General features: G+C 34.8%; 1 protein-coding gene and 1 non-coding gene across 3 annotated transcripts in view; both read left to right on the forward strand.

Annotated features, from left to right (window-relative positions):
- The window catches only part of LOC110646680 (disease resistance protein RPV1), a 43,626-nt gene extending 27,879 nt beyond the window's left edge, over window positions 1-15,747 (forward strand). For both annotated transcript variants that reach the window (XM_058134085.1, XM_058134087.1), the window contains one exon: window positions 14,732-15,747. The gene's annotated coding sequence lies outside the window, so the exon portion shown is untranslated. The remainder of the gene's footprint in view (window positions 1-14,731) is intronic.
- LOC131173480 (small nucleolar RNA R71) lies at window positions 11,496-11,602 on the forward strand. The gene has a single exon (XR_009143796.1). It is a non-coding gene; the product is annotated as a small nucleolar RNA R71 (small nucleolar RNA).
- Window positions 15,748-16,489: the final 742 nt, after the last annotated feature.

Genomic DNA, 16,489 nt, shown 5'->3' on the forward strand with positions numbered 1-16,489 from the left:
AAGAGCTTTAAGAAGATTAACAAGATCTGTGAATCTGGTACTCATTTAAGCAATGGTTTCACCAAGTTTCATCTCAAATAACTCATAATCACGGATGAGGAGGTTTGCCTTTGACTCTTTCACCACATCAGTTCCTTCATATGTGACTTCTAGTTTGTCCCATATTTCTTTTGCAGTTTGACACTCTGAAATACGATTATACTCATTAATATCAAGAGCACAATGAAGAATGTTAATAGCCTTGGCATTTGTAAAAATTTTCTTCCAATCATTATCATCAAATTCAACTTCAGCTTTAGGAATTTGCACAGTTCCTTCACTGGTTTTATAAGGAATATAAGGACCATCTTTAAGTATTCTCCAAGCATCAATATCAACAGATTGTATAAAGTTTCTCATTCTAGTTTTCCAAAAGGAGTAATTTGTCCCATTAAAAAGTGGTGGTCTAGTGATTGAATAACCTTCAGCTAAGGGAGCAGGTATACCAGCTGAGTTTCTAGATGAACTAGCCATGTGTATGGATCACTCTAAGGTGTTTAATCCTCAAGCAAGAGAGACGAACTCTGATACCAAATTGATGTCCCAAAATATGTCCAAGAGGAGGGTGAATTAGACTCTAAAAATAATTTTTCGATTCTTGTTTAAAACCTTTGAAAAATTGCAGCTTGGTTCAACCTAATTTTCTAATGTGAAATATGAACAATATAGCTCTATTGATAAGTTAATTCAAAGTTGAGTCATAAGCAATCAGTATACTGATCTAACACAATATATTGGTATTCAGTAAAAATTTCAGTAATCTGAATAAGTTCACAACATAGCAAATAGAGCAGTACACCAAATATATTAGTTGACAGCAAATAAAACAATTAGCAAATTAAATATAAATATGTTAAGCATCATTGCACAATCCTAGAGCAAAATTTAATCCTTATCATCAATTTCTCTCAACTAAATTTTCTGATTTCATTCTAGCTCAAGCAACACATCAACATGGAAAAAAATTTATTGTTTACGAACAAATTAAAAGAAACATAGAAAACTTCCCCTAAATCAGCAACATGGTTTTCTTTGCAGCAATTTCCAAAACATCCAATCTTTGCATTTTGCCTACAAACCAAAAATTAGACAAATGTCAAAACTTGAGTTATAAGGGATGAAATAAGAAAAAGAAAATTAACAAACTACTAAAAATAAACTTGGGTTGCCTCCTAAGAAGTGCTAATTTAAGGTCATTAGCTTGACCCTTTTTCAGTTCATGGTGGTTGGAATTGGAAAGTGCTGCCTCCCTTCTCAACAGGTGATGCAATAAATTTGTACTTCAACTTTTTCTCATTGACTATGAAAACACCTATTACTTTGTTTAGAATTCCAACCATACCTTGCAAATTACTCTTACAAACTTGATATGAACCTTCTGCTTTGAGTTTTTTAGATGGAGCCTTAAGTTTTACTCTTGGAGTTTCATTCTTATCAAAAGAAAGTGGCAAAGGAGACTTTTTCTTTCGCACTGTATGCTAATTACACTAAGAATGAAGAGTAATTTGACTTCCCTCCAACTTAATATCTTCCATTCTAGTATCATTTTCTATAACATCCACCCTATAGTAAGAATTTACCACAGCCGATTCCTTGGAATCTTTGAATAAATTGAATTCTATTTCCTCTTCTCCCACTTTCAAATTTAATTTCCCATTCTTTACATCTATATTAGCTCTTGCAGTAGCCAAAAATGGTCTTCCAAGTATGATGGGTGTTCTTACATCCTCCTCCATCTCTAGAGCCACAAAATCCATTGGAATAAAAAATTTTCCAACCTTCAATAGCACATTCTCCAAAATTCCCATTGGATATTTGATAGATCTGTCAGCTAGTTGCAAAGAAATAGTGGTGGGCTTCAAATCTCCTACCTTTAACTTTCACAAATGGAGAGTGGCATCAAACTTACACTAGCTCCAAGATCACACAATGCCTTTTCAATACTTGTCTCTCCAATGTGACATGGAATAGAGAAACTTTCTAGATCTTTAAGCTTAGGGGGAAGCTTATTCTGCAATATAGCACTGCATTGTTCAGTAAGTGCAACAGTTTTATTGTGATGCCCCTCACCCGTTTATAGTGTAGCCGAGCGATGAGTGACACATTCGGTGCGAGAGCACCCTATTTTGTCTTGTCATGTCTATTGTAAATTTTAATGTCATTTAAATCAGGTAATTTATGTGTACAATTTTTTTTTTATATCTTATTTCTATGGAGACCCGGACAGATCCTCCTCTGTTTTATAGCATCTGGCGGGTTCCACTATCACTTGTTAACATATTCATAGTCATCTCACATATTTCCATATCATATTCTCTTTTATCATATCATTCACAACTATTTATGAGATCTCAAAATGAATTATCATCTATTGCATTCATATAGAAATTCATAGATAATAAATTACAAGTTTTCATTTCAATCTCAAGTTTAATTTCAAGTCAAAAATGAAATCCATCATAAACTAGTAATTACATCATGACTAAACATAATGAACCAAAATACTAGTCTATACATGGGCCCTACCAAAATACAAAAGACTGGTGAGGTGACTCTGGACAATGGCGATCCGTCGAGCTCTATCGCTGCACTACTGGTGCTATCTTTGTGGTCTTGGACCGATCTCCGCACTACGCGATGGAAAATCAACGTGCTAAGCATAACGCTTAGTGGTGCATAATTTATAATAACAATAATTTAACAATTGAAATAATATCTTCAAATCATAATTTCTGGGTCTTTTATATTTTTATTGCTCTTTGAAAGCAATTAACATTATCGGGATCTTTTATGATTACTTATTATATTTTAAGTCTTAAATAATTTTTTTATCAGTGCCCAAGAAACCTATAACAAATTATAAAAGCTGGATGCACGAGTGTATATTGGTTAAACATGTCACACCTTACCCCTCTGTAAGGCATAATATGATCCCGTAGAATACCTAATGAACTACCGAACTTCACCTACCGATAACTCATTAAGTACCCTACAAGGGATTTTAAAACAATTTTCTTCTTTTTGATAAGTGGTGAGCATTTCTAATAAATATTTAAAACATGTAATTAAGTTGAAAGCTAATTGGAAATTTTGGCCCATTTTATTTTTTCGCAAATTTTATAAAAATTTTGATAGAGTTTCCTCTGTATTTTGAGAAAACCGTTCTCCGAATACTTGTAAAAAGCACTTCTAAAAATTTCTCAACAACTGCTTCAATTTCAAACTCAATCTCGACACATTTATCAACTTTCAATTTCAAATCCAGTACCCAATGATCATCAAAATACTAACAATCCCTTTCATTCAAATTAAATAAAATAGTTCCATTCATATTTCATTAGAAACAAAACAACTTGAATAGATCATTACAAAGTTTACATTAAGAGAATTTCAAACTACAAGAGATATTACAACTTTATACAAATTTTATACAAACTGCTCAAGACCCATTTTTACATGTCCATACATTTATGTGCAATATATACATCAAAAGAAATATTTACAGTTAGGGTATAAATTATACCCGAAGACTTCAAGCTGATAGCTCTTCACACCTCAGCAGCCACGCTGCTCCTCTAGTCTCTCAGACTGCGACAAAGAATAGGCTATCACTGAGTACTAGGACTCAGTGGTGCACAACATACTAAAATAATCTTTATGCAGAACATAATCACATTTATTCAAAAATTTGACTAAACATGAGCATTAAACACAAAACATGAATCATGAGATTTTAATGCAAACCAAGTTTATTTCGAAGTATCAAAACACATTTCATAAAACCCACAGTTAGATCACGCCATTCGAAACAAATAGAATCTCAATAGCCAGAGGCTAAAGAGAAATCACATCACAAGGCTAGCTAGCTCAAATATATGGATATCCATTCACATCCTCTTCTACTGGCACACCTCAACACTTCTCCAGAGAAGGAATCAAAATTCGAAACTAATTACCCCCACTAGTCGTGCTAGTGAGGTGTTCAAATATATGGTCATGATACTGTGGTTTCAAAACTTATCTTAACAATTTGCTAAATATTGTCATTTCAAATATACATAATAAATTTCAACAATTTAGATCAAACATCATAAGAATGCCATAATCCAATATTTCACATTATTCAAAACAGTATGCAAAAGATGATTATTAAAAAGTATACGTTGTGCACAAACCTCAAACGAGTCGCCTATTGGCCTTGACTCGACTCCTCGGGTTCTGTCCCGGTATTCTTTTCCACTGAAACACGCAATTTTACAATGTTTCAGTACTAGAACTTAACACAAATCCAAAATAAATTTAGCTTCACATTTACCTAGTTCTAACGTGTTAAATTCGACGTCCTCGAAATTTTTGTGTTTTGGGTTACTATTCACTGCACTATTCAAGTCAAATTGTTGACTTTCTAAGGCTTAATAGGTATGGGAACTCCAACTTCACCCACATACCACATTTTGGTCATTAAACTTGTTGGTTTTGGTCATTTTCTCAAAGCTTAGGTCATTTTGGCAAAATTGCCAATTTTCGGTTTTGGTGCTCCGAAGTTGTACTGTTCCATTGGTCGATCTACTGTTGGAATTTGACAAAACTTCCTTCATAGAAAATGTTCCTTATTGTCTTAAGTGTATTCTGATTTTTGGATTACCTCAATCGGAGTTTTGTAGCTCAAGTTATGGCCAAAATAAAATTACTGTTCACGTGCACTGTTCATGCTGAGATTTTGGGTTCTGGCAGATTTTGATCCAACTTTGGTCAGTAATTTGATCAAGTTAAGTTCATAATTTGGTCTAACTTTCTTCATATGAAATGTTCTACTATGTCTTAGGTTTCCATCGGTTCAAGAATCGCCTAAATCCGAGTTTTGTAGAGAGAGTTATAACCATTCAAACATTACTGCTCAAATGGAAATTCTGAAAATCACAGGTACAGTAATTTAACTTTGCTCAATGATTTGATTAGGTTAATGGCATAATTTGGATTGGTGTCCTTCATGAAAGTTTTAGATCTATATCTTATCTAATTACAGTTAAAATTTCAGGTCAATTTGACCTACCTAGCTCGAGTTATGACCAAATGAACAGTCTGTTCATTTGGTCAGGTTGGTGCAGTGGCAGCCTGCTCTCATTTCACTTTGGTCAATTGTTTCACTAAGTTTTGGTCAGTTTTTGGCCATGGTTCCTTAATGAAAATTGTGCTATTTTATGTCTATTTTCATCTCCAATTGGTGGCATATCAATTGGATTTGTAAAATTTGAGTTTTGGTCCTTCAAAGTGGCAGCATGACCATTTGACCTACGAATTTGGTTTTCATTCCAACAATTCCCACACATCTCTTTTGGTCATTATTGACCATTTTTCATCTCATAATAGACCAAAGTCATCATTTAAGCATTTCTCCAAAATTTGGTTCACAAACCCTAGCATTCAAACCCTAACTCATACATTTCATGCAATTAACTACATCTAATGGTTTTAATGCTAATCAATCAACTAAGTAAGGTTCCTACACTCATTCAAAACCCTCAAAACATACAAAATCACCCTCCCTCCAAGCTGGACGAAATTTCAATTTAGTCCTCTTCCAATTTTTATTTCATTTTAAGGTTATTTACAAGCTCATTACAACATCACATATGCATTTAAATGGAAAATAGGAGGTTTAGCATACTAACCTTAGGTGAAATCTTTGATCTTCAATCTTTGTTCCAATTTCTCCCTTTTTCTTTCCTCTATTCTTCCTTTCTATGGTAATTTAGAAGTTTTCTAGGGTTCAAGGTTTGAATTTATGGGAAGGATTCAAGTTATTCAAGCTTGAATAACTTATCAATGGTGGACAAACATGGAGGAGGGAGAGAGTGACATTTTTTTTTTAAGAAGACTTGTGTTTTATTATTTTTTTTTCTTTTCTTTTCTTTTAATCTTATCCCTTTTTGAAGACCAAATTTCCCAAATTAATCAAATAATTTAATTAATCTTTTATGACATCCTTCATGATGTCATCACTTTTGACTTTTCTAACTTCTTTCTTTTTTTTTTTTCTTTTTTTTTTCTATTAGTTCTTTAATTTAATTCTCGATTCCGAAATTTTCTTTTCTCCGATTTTATTTGACAGTTAGGTCAGGAGTCAGCTCTCGGGGTCAATTGACCAAATTGCCCTTCGCCGGTTCATCCCGGTTTGTAAATAATCCAATATTTTTCCGGCTCCCTGACCTAATTATTTGACTGACTTAACAGTTCTTTTTCGTGATTTTCTCTTTTCCACTGTGTTCATGAGGGTCCTAAGGACCGCAGCGTCACTTTTTACGGTTCGAAATTTGGGTTTAAAATGACTTCGCAGTCGTTCCCGAGGAGGTCACTCATCGCTGTGACTCTCGGCTCGTTTAACCTCTTATGTTCTGTTTTTCTTATTTATAGTTAACTAATTAAACATTACTAATTATTTGTGTTTATGGCTTCTCTAGTTGTCTTTAGTGTGGTTCTAATCTCGTTAATTGTCCGGACCGACACCGGTCTGAACAGTGAAATATACCAGGCTATACAAATGGGGGTGTTACAAAACAGCCATATGTCTATTCAGTATACGTCTGTCGGGCACGAGACCCGCTGTCAGGCTTGTAAATCCAAAAATAAAGTAGGCACAATGGCCAGTAAGTAGGCATATAGCTTGTAGAACAATCATACCAGACATATATTATCAGTTTATGATTTTCTCGATAGGCAGTACTGCTATCTGTAGTCCCTAATTGGTATACCAATTTATTCAAACTAAATAAATAAGTATAGGTATACTATGGGCAATTAAACATTTTTAATTAATTTAGCACTATTCATTGTTATTATTTTCTAGTACTGTTCATTTATAACATTAATTTCATATCAATAGGACATTAGTCCTAATTTACATATTCATATCATTTTTAATATTTAATTTTCCTTATGAGTATTTTAATTATCATATATAGCATTTTTCCCATGAACATTTCTTTAGGTTCATGTTGATGTGTTATCTTTATCTAGGAATTTGACTAGGTTGGGATGTCTATTTAGTCACACTTCCTTCATAACAATTGCTCCTCTATGTTTAAACTTGAATTTCAGTTTTTTGAATCACTGAATTTGGGGTTATAGAACTCAAGTTATGGTCAAAATACCAAAGGAACCGTATTTTGGACAATTTCTGGGTTGGCAGTTTTAGTGACTCAATTTGTGCTAATAATTTGAATTGGTTAAAGACAAAACTGGGTCAAGTGGTCTTCATGAAAAGTGTATCCCTATATCTAAACTTTCCATTGATGAAATTTTAGGTCATTTGGACCAATATAGAGAGAGTTATGACAAAATAAACACGTACTGTTCATTTGGTCATTTTCTGGGTTGGCAGTTTTAGTGACCCAACTTGTGCTAACAATTTGAATTGGTTAAAGGAAAAACTGGGTCATGTGGTCTTCATAAAAAGTGTATCCCTATATCTAAACTTTCTAATGATGAAATTTTAGGTCATTTGGACCAGTATAGAGAGAGTTATGACAAAATGAACACGTACTATTCATTTGGTCATTTTCTGGGTTGGCAGTTTTAGTGACCCAAATTGTGCTAACAATTTGAATTGGTTAAAGGTAAAACTGGGTCAAGTGGTCTTCATGAAAAGTGTAGCCCTATATCTAAACTTTCCATTTATGAAATTTTAGGTCATTTGGACCAGTATAGAGAGAGTTATGACTAAATGAACACGTACTGTTTATTTGGTCATTTTCTGGGTTAGCAGTTTTAGTGACCCAAATTGTGCTAACAATTTGAATTGGTTAAAGGCAAAATTGGGTCAAGTAGTCTCCATGAAAAGTGTATCCCTATATCTAAACTTTCCATTGATGAAATTTTAGGTCATTTGGACTAGTATAGAGAGAGTTATGACAAAATGAACACGTACTATTCATTTGATCATTTTCTGGGTTGGCAGCGTTTGGTCATCCAGGTTTGGGTAGAGAATTGGTCATGATTTTGACAGAATTTGGGCAGGGTTCCTTCTTGAAAAATAAAGGTTTGGATGTCCCAAAACACCTCCAATTGGCCTCATACCAATTGGGGCAACACAAAGGGAGATATGGCAATAAAAAGCTACTGGATTCATTAATAACACAACCTGCAGAAAATTCACACTCTCAATTTCAATCTCCTCCTTCTTCCAAACTCCAAATAAGCATATATGGCACTTCTATAAACATCAATCTCAACTCAACCAAGTCTATTTGAAGTATTTACATAAAGTCCCCATATCATATACATAAACCCTAATTCCAATCACCCAATTTACACAAACTCAACTCTTTTACACTTCTTATCATATCAACTATTCAAACATCCTTATGGAACCATTTTTCATCATTTAAAAACAGCAAACCTCACAAGATTCATGGTTGCCAAAATTAGGGTCCTTCAATTTCTTTTTATTTGTTTTCATTTTCATGGAATACTCACTAATCTCATCATTCTTACAAGATTTTAAGAAGAGAGAGTAGTATTTTTGTACTTACCTTGTGACCCAACTTGCAAACTTCAATTTCTCTTCTTCAAATGGGTATCTAAAGCTTCCTTAGGGTGTGGGGAGTATTTTTAATGAAGAGTGTTATGGGTTTTGGTGAGGAAATGAGGGAGGAATCAAGCTTGAAGCTTGAATAACAATGGTGGAGGAAGGAAACCAAGGCAGCCGGCAATGAGAGGGAAGAGATGAGGGAGAAGATGACTTAGGTAGCTTTTGTCCTTTGTGGGTATTTATATATTCCATATATGTTGTACTTTAATTTTGTTTTAAATTTTTATAAGCTTATTTTTCTTTTCTTCTTTTCTTCTTCTTTTCTTCTTCTTTCCTAATTCAACTCATAATATTAATTTGTGTTAATTATTTTTATTCTCTAAATTTTATTTTGACATTTAGGTCAAAATTCACCTCTGGGAGTGAAATGACCAAAATGCCCTTCATAATGCATATCGGGTTATTTTTATTATTTTTGTACCAATTTATAAATCCTCTAAACTTTAATTTATTTTTCTCTAAATTTTTCCTATATTTTCTTAACATTTATTTCTTCAATTTATGCCTCCTCACTATAGTTTAGGTGTAGTTCCAGACATTTTGATTGTCCGAACAGACATTAGTCGTCAGAATAGTAAAATGTACGGACTACCAATGGTGAGGGCATTACATTCATAATCCTCCAATTTCTTCTTGTTTGACAAGATTTCCTTTAGGAACTTAGCATATGAGGGCATTTGAGAAATTGCATCTGTAAATGGAATGTTGATGTATAACTTTTTCAAAACTTCCAAAAATTTCCCAAACTACTTATTTAGCTTTGCTTTCTGAAATCTCTGAGGATATGGCAATAGTGGCTTGTATGGTGGTGGAGGCACATAATTTTCCTCTTCTTCTTTTTCAACTTCCTTCTTCTTGTTTACTTCCTCATTAACTTCATCATGATTTGTAGTGAATTCATTTTTGTCTTCAACTTCTTTTGTAACACCCTAGGCAAATCCCACATCGACAAAACACGGGAGAGATGCTGGGTTCATAAGTTGATAGTTCGTAACCCCTATTGACGCGTTTTAAAACCGTGAGGGCTTCGGCCCAGAGCGGACAATATCACTAGTGGGTCGGGCTGTTACATTTGTGGTATCAGAGCTGCTCCACGTGCAACCTTGAACGGTGGTGGGGCAAACCTCAGCGAGGACGCTGAGTCCCATAAGGGGGGTGGATTGTAACACCCTAGGCAAATCCCACATCGACAAAACACGGGAGAGATGCTGGGTTCATAAGTTGATAGTTCGTAACCCCTATTGACGCAGCGTTTAAAACCGCGAGGGCTGCGAGCGGACAATATCACTAGTGGGTCGCCATTACATTTGTGGTATCGAGCCGCTCGCGTGCAACCTTGAACAATGGTGGGGCAAACCTCGCCGAGACGCCGAGTCCCATAAGGGGTGGATTGTAACACCTAGGCAAATCCACATCGACAAAACACGAGAGATCCGGGTTCATAAGTTGATAGTTCGTAACCCCATTGATGCGTTTTAAAATCGCGTGAGGGCTTGGCCGTAGCGGACAATATCACTAGTGGGTCGGGCCGTTAAATTTATAACAAAAGTAACGGCCCTTTCACTAGTGATATTGTCCGCCTGACAAGCCCTCACGCTGTCCGCTCGACCAAGCCCTCACGGTTTTAAAACGCGTCACTAGGAGTTACGAACCGCCAACTTATGAACCCAGTATCTCTCTCGTGTTTTGCCGATGTGGGATTTGCCTAGGGTGTTACAATCCACCTCTTATGGGACTCGCCGCCGAGGTTTGCCCCACCATCGTTCAAGGTTGCACGCGGAGCGGCTTTGATACCACAAATGTAACGGCCCGGCCCACTAGTGATATTGTCCGCTCTGGACTGAAGCCCTCACGGTTTTAAAACGCGTCACTAGGGGTTACGAACCGCCAACTTATAAACCCAGCATCTCTCCCGTGTTTTGCCAATGTGGGATTTGCCTAGGGTGTTACATCTTTCTTCTTTACCTCTTCTACCTCATCTTTCTCTTCTTCTCCCACAATTTTCGCACTCCTTAGAATCACTATGTTACAATGTTCTCAAGGATTCTCTGGTTGACTTGAAAGTTTCCCTTGTGCTTCGCTAGAAGAACTTGCTTGTTGAGCTATTTGGTTTTCCAACATCCTGTTATGAGTGGCAAGCTGGTCTATCCTTAAAGTTAATTGTTGAATCATTTCTCCTTATTTCTGTTGAGCAGTTAAGAAATTCTCCATCATAGACTTCAAAATTGAATCTTGGTCTGAAAACTGAACTGGTGGTTGTGGAACAGGTGCATTTTGATTCCTTTGTAGTGGAAATCCAGGTGGTACTCTGTTTTGCTGAAAATTCTGCTGTTGTTGCTGGAAATTAGGAGGTAATTGATAATTCTATTGCTGCCCTTATCGACCTCCCCAAGAAAAGTTTGGGTGGTTCCTCCATGCTGGATTATATGTAGCAGAAAAAGGATTACCAACTGGTTTCTGATTGTAATTCCCAATAAAATCAACTTGCTCATTTCCAAACTCTTGCCCATAGGAAGGAAAATCATTGACACAATGCATATTTCCTACACCAACATCTTCTGTATGACTAGATCCTCCAATTGATGAGTCAACCTTCATGCTTAACTTATCCATTTTTCTCGTCAAAGCATCAAATTTGGCATTGAACGTACTCATGGCATCTAATTCATATACACCAGCTGGTGGCTTCTTTATTTCATTTCTTTCACAGGTTCATTGATAATTATTGTAAGCAATTTTATCCAATGCTAAATAAGCTTCATCTTCTGACTTCTCCATAAGATTATCTCCTGAAAATGCATCAATTATACTTCTAATTGCTGGAGAAACACCATTGTAGAAATGTTGAACTACCATCCATTTAGGGATTCCATGATGTGGACATCTCCTTTGAAGATCCTTGTATCTCTCCCAAGCTTCATAGAGACTCTCATCATCCCTTGGTCTGAAAGAAGTTAATTCATTTCTCAATTTTGCAGTCTTGCTAGGAGGAAAGTATTGAGCCAAGAAAGCTTGTGACAACTCATCCCAAGTAGTTATTGAACCCGGAAATAATGAATGCAACCACTTCCTAGCACGATCTTTCAAAGAAAAAGGAAATAATCTCAGCCAGATGGCATCATCTAATACTCCATTTATCTTCAGCATGTCACTAATCTCAAGAAAATGTGCAAGGTGCACATGTGGACTCTCAGTAGGACCTCCCCCAAACTATGATTATTGAACCATTTGACAAAGTGAGGGCTTCAACTCAAAGTTGTTTGCTTCCACTCTAGGCCTTGTAATACTCGGTCTAAAATCTCCAAAACTAGGAAAAGCATGATCCTTAATTGATCGGTTGTTGTTGTTTGCCATAGCTTCTATCACTTGTTGCTCTTGATGTTGCTCTTGCTGTCTTTGAATTCTGAGTTCAGCTTTTCTTCTTTTAGACTCTGCTTTTAAAACTTTAGCTGTCTTTTCAATCTTAGGGTCAAAAATTAAATCAATTTTTGCACTTTTTGTTCTTCTCATATAAAAGATATGTACCTAAAAAATCAAAATAGGAAAATCTCAAAGTATAATGATAAAGAAAAGAAATTAAAATAAAAAATAAAATGCCCAAATTAACCAAACAATCAATCGTCTAATATCAAACAAAACAAATCCTCGACAACGGCGCCAAAAACTTGATTGCGTACTCCGCAGGTATACGGGTCGTTCAAGTAGTAAAGAAAAGATATCAACCCACAGAGATTTGTTGTTTGAGTACCAAACTATAAAAGTCACGATTATTTAGGCTATTGATAATTTGTGCCAAAAATAGAGTAAGAGATGCAGCAAATTAAATTGAGAAAATAAAGAAATTATGATGAATGAAGCAATTAAAATTCTAAGCACTATACTAATTTACTAAAATTTTCAATAGGTAATTAAGGATTTAATTAATTAATGGAAAAATTGATTCCAGAGTTGAGGTTCATGAAATAAATTTTATTGGGATTTGGATAGGCAAAACCAAGATTAAGGAAAATACAAGCTTGAAGGAAATTGATTCTGATTTTCTTTAATTTCTCTTTCAAGCAAACTAAAGAGTGTTTTAAAGGAAACTAAACCCCATTCTCATGCGATGTTTAATTATCCAAAACCCTTTAAGCACTTCAATCAACTTGAAATTCCTCTTAACCCACTAGTTTATTTCTAACGCTAGGTGATTAAGTTCATTATCTTGATTATCTATCATAGATTTTCACCTCTCGGTCCTTCAATCTAAGATTAAGAATAAAACCCAAAGGGTACCAACAATAGGTATGTAAATAAGCACACAAGATAAGAATCAAAACTTATATATATTGAAATTTAGCTAAAACCATTCCAAATCCACAGATAAAACGTAAATCATTACACCCAACTCTGAAATCTTAAGTATCTACTCACTCATGCTTGTATTTACAAGTATAAAATATGAAATAGAACAAGAAAACATGAAAATAAAACTAAAAATAAAAGAACCCAGAAGAAGAAGATCTAAATCTCTGAAAAATGGAAGCTGGAAAACGTCACTCTGCAGGCGTTTTTCCTCCTAGAAATGGCGTGATTCCCTCTTTCCTTTCTCTTTTGATTTTTCTCTTTCTTTCTTCTTTTTAGTAAAAATGAGAATATGATGCTTATATATCCCCTCAAGGTTAGCCCTAAAAATAGTCTCTAAAGGGATAAAGACAAAAGGTGTAAAAGGTGTGAAAATAGAAAATTTTTTCATGTCAGCAAATCTGCCAGTGCCATCCCACATGCCTTATGTTGATTTAAGTTGTTTTCCACATGCCTCATGTTGATTCGGAGGAGGAGCCTTTAGATTCTACATGACCAGCTACACGGGGCATGTTGAAGTCCTTGAAACTTTCGGCGTGTTTTATTCCGAAATCTCTATTTACACGACCCAGTGTGAATTGACATGCCTCAACATGAGGCATGTTGAGGCCCTTGAAAGTCTCAGCTGGTCTTCTTCTTTAAGCAAATTTTCTTCATTTTTCACACTACTTTAAGCTTCCAAATCACTTTGAATTTCTTCTATGTGGACCTTTTTGCCTTAAACCTTATTAAAACTTATCAAAAACATTAAAATTCTAAAAATCAAATATAATGAAACTAAAATTAACAAATTAACTAAAATAAGCATTAAAAGTATAAAATTACTAAACTAAAAAGGGCAAAATGGATGCAAAACTACCCTAAAATATCTATATAAAATGGGTTTATCACCGTACTGCCCTAAAGAAAATATAATCATAAAACCAATCTGCTCTTCATGAGTAACATAGGGCCCTTGCACACTTTGAGAACTCCATTCCCTACATGGTATCTGAATCCATGAGAGTCAAGTGTCCTAAGAGAAATCAGGTTCCTCTTTAGTCCTAGAACATGTCAATACTCTATAGTTCTAACAATGCCATCAAACATCCTTAATCTGATGTTGCCAATTCCTTTCATAAGCAATGCACGCTCATTGCCAAGAAATGCCTTACCACTCATCTGTTTGTAAGTGACAAACCAGTTTTTGTGTAGACATATGTTATAAGTGGTACCAGTATTAAGAATCCAGAAATTCTATCCATGATCTGAACTCACGGATAGAATTTCCCAGCACTGTCATTGCCATTAGAATTTTAAGTATTCATCAAAACATGTGGTGCTTTGGTTCAGTGATAATAAATTCCACTCTATTGATGAAGAGTGTTTTGTTGACGCCTCATTTCACTCCACTGAAAATGTAGTGGAGATAATTGAGTATGGGGTTCATCCTATATATAGTGGAAACAAAAAGAGAAGCAGAAATGACGATGAACAGCAACCATCTCTTCAAAGATTGGAAGAGTGCCACGACTTTCTAAATCTCTTGTGTCATCCACATAACAACACTAAAAGAAGAATAATAAATTATGAGGAAGAAAACAAGGAAAAGGAGGCTTCTTCACTAGATCTAAGTCTCTCTCTGTCTCTTTCTGGTTCCTTTTAATTCCAACCAAAATCTCCTCACTATCACATTGGTAAAATTAATTTCTTATTTGCTGTTTTGGCTAGGATTCATAATTGCTTTACTCTTACATAAATGCTTTCAATCTTTTGCAGCTCTACCCCATGATAGGTTCTTACAACTGCAAAATGCTCAAAATCATCTTCTCGGCAAATCCAATTTGGGCTGCTGATACACTAAAATTCTTTTTATCATGACCTGCTTGACTCAAAGCTATTCTTTATTGGTGTTCCTGGACTGGTTCTCTTCTGGTTTGTTGTTCTGTGGCAATTGATTTCTTCCTTTGAAGCTGCTTCTGGGTTTGGATCTGTGTTAATTGTGCTTGTATCGGGTCTATCATTGGAGAGCTTGTGGAGACTTACTGGCATTCTGTGTTTGTTCTGCTCTGCTGATGACTTTGGTTTCTCTTGCTGTCAAATTTTTCAGATTTTTTGGCCTATTTGCTTGGAATTTGCCTTTGGAACTTTATTTGGGTTTGCTTCTTCTCTTTGAGCTAGCAGGTTCTATCAATTTTAGCAAGCATCCAGCTATGTTGCTTTATATTTCTCTTTAGTATTGCCATCAGGGACGTCCTCCCTGTTGCTTTGGTTCAAGCTTTGGGCTTTCTTCAATCGGCTGAAGATTTTTTGGCTGGAGTTTCAGTTAGATCGGTCATTAATCTTGGATTTTTTGGGCTGGAGTTTCTGCTTTATTTGGCTACTATAGAATGCTAGAGATTTTGCATTTTGTGGTGTAACCTTCTTGTGGTTGTGAAGTATATGTGTGATCCAGTTCTGCAAACGTTTGCTGAATAATTATCCGGGTCAATTGTCAGCGGCATCACTGCTTCTGTGAGTTGGGCTGATCGATGCTTTTAAGGGGCCTTTTTTTACAGAAATTGCTGCATATTTTCATGCTTCCGTATGGATTATTCATATGTCAGACCTTCGGCTTTGTTTTGGTGATTGGTTTGTCTATATTGTTGGCTCTGTTTGATGTCTATTGTACTGCAATTTACTGATGTTGTGCTTGTGAAGGATGGTTTGTACATCTGTCCATGTTTTTCTCTTAGCTTGCCATTGCCTAGGTTGGGCGCAAGGGAATGGCCTATTAGCTTGGTATTAGTTGGCAATGTCCATGCTAGTTCATCCTTGTTTCTTTTTCAATAATAATTCTTAGCTTATAAAAAAAATCCGGATAAAGGAGCAGCGAGCAGGAGAACCAGTTGGCAATGTCCATGCCAGTCCATGGCCCGCGCAAATTTTTATAGTATGAAAATGATAATTTTTTAATTATTCAAAAATTTTAAATAAATTTTAAATATAAAGTTTAAATAAAAAAAATTAGAGTATCATGCAATTTAATTTATATATATATATATATAATGAATAAATATAACACTATTTAAAATGTCAAATATAAATAATTGGACTAAATATTTCTATGATAACTATAACCAAAAAGATAATGCTAAATTTCTTTGATTTTGATTATACTTTCCTCAAAGAGAATCATATTTAGAGAATTAAATTTTTATGTATAATAAAAATAAAATATTCAATTTATGCAACAGCCTCTCTTTTATATTGTAGATAAAATTAGTTCATTTATTACATAAATAAATTAAATATGCACTAATTATAATAAAATTGAAAACATTTAAATCACATAAAACTCATGAGACTCTAAAAAATTATATTCAAAGAAATAACTTCATTCATTAATTAAATTAATTAAATATGTGAACACATTTAAATAAGATAGAACTTAAAATTTTTTAATAACTTATATTAGTATTATCAAGAGTCATATCTTATTAAATAATGGGAAAATTTTTGCAATGTCAGCATTTACCTCTTCTTTGCCATTAGCGC

This window comes from Hevea brasiliensis, chromosome 14 (genome assembly GCF_030052815.1).
Source record: "Hevea brasiliensis isolate MT/VB/25A 57/8 chromosome 14, ASM3005281v1, whole genome shotgun sequence".
Lineage (NCBI taxonomy): Eukaryota > Viridiplantae > Streptophyta > Magnoliopsida > Malpighiales > Euphorbiaceae > Hevea > Hevea brasiliensis.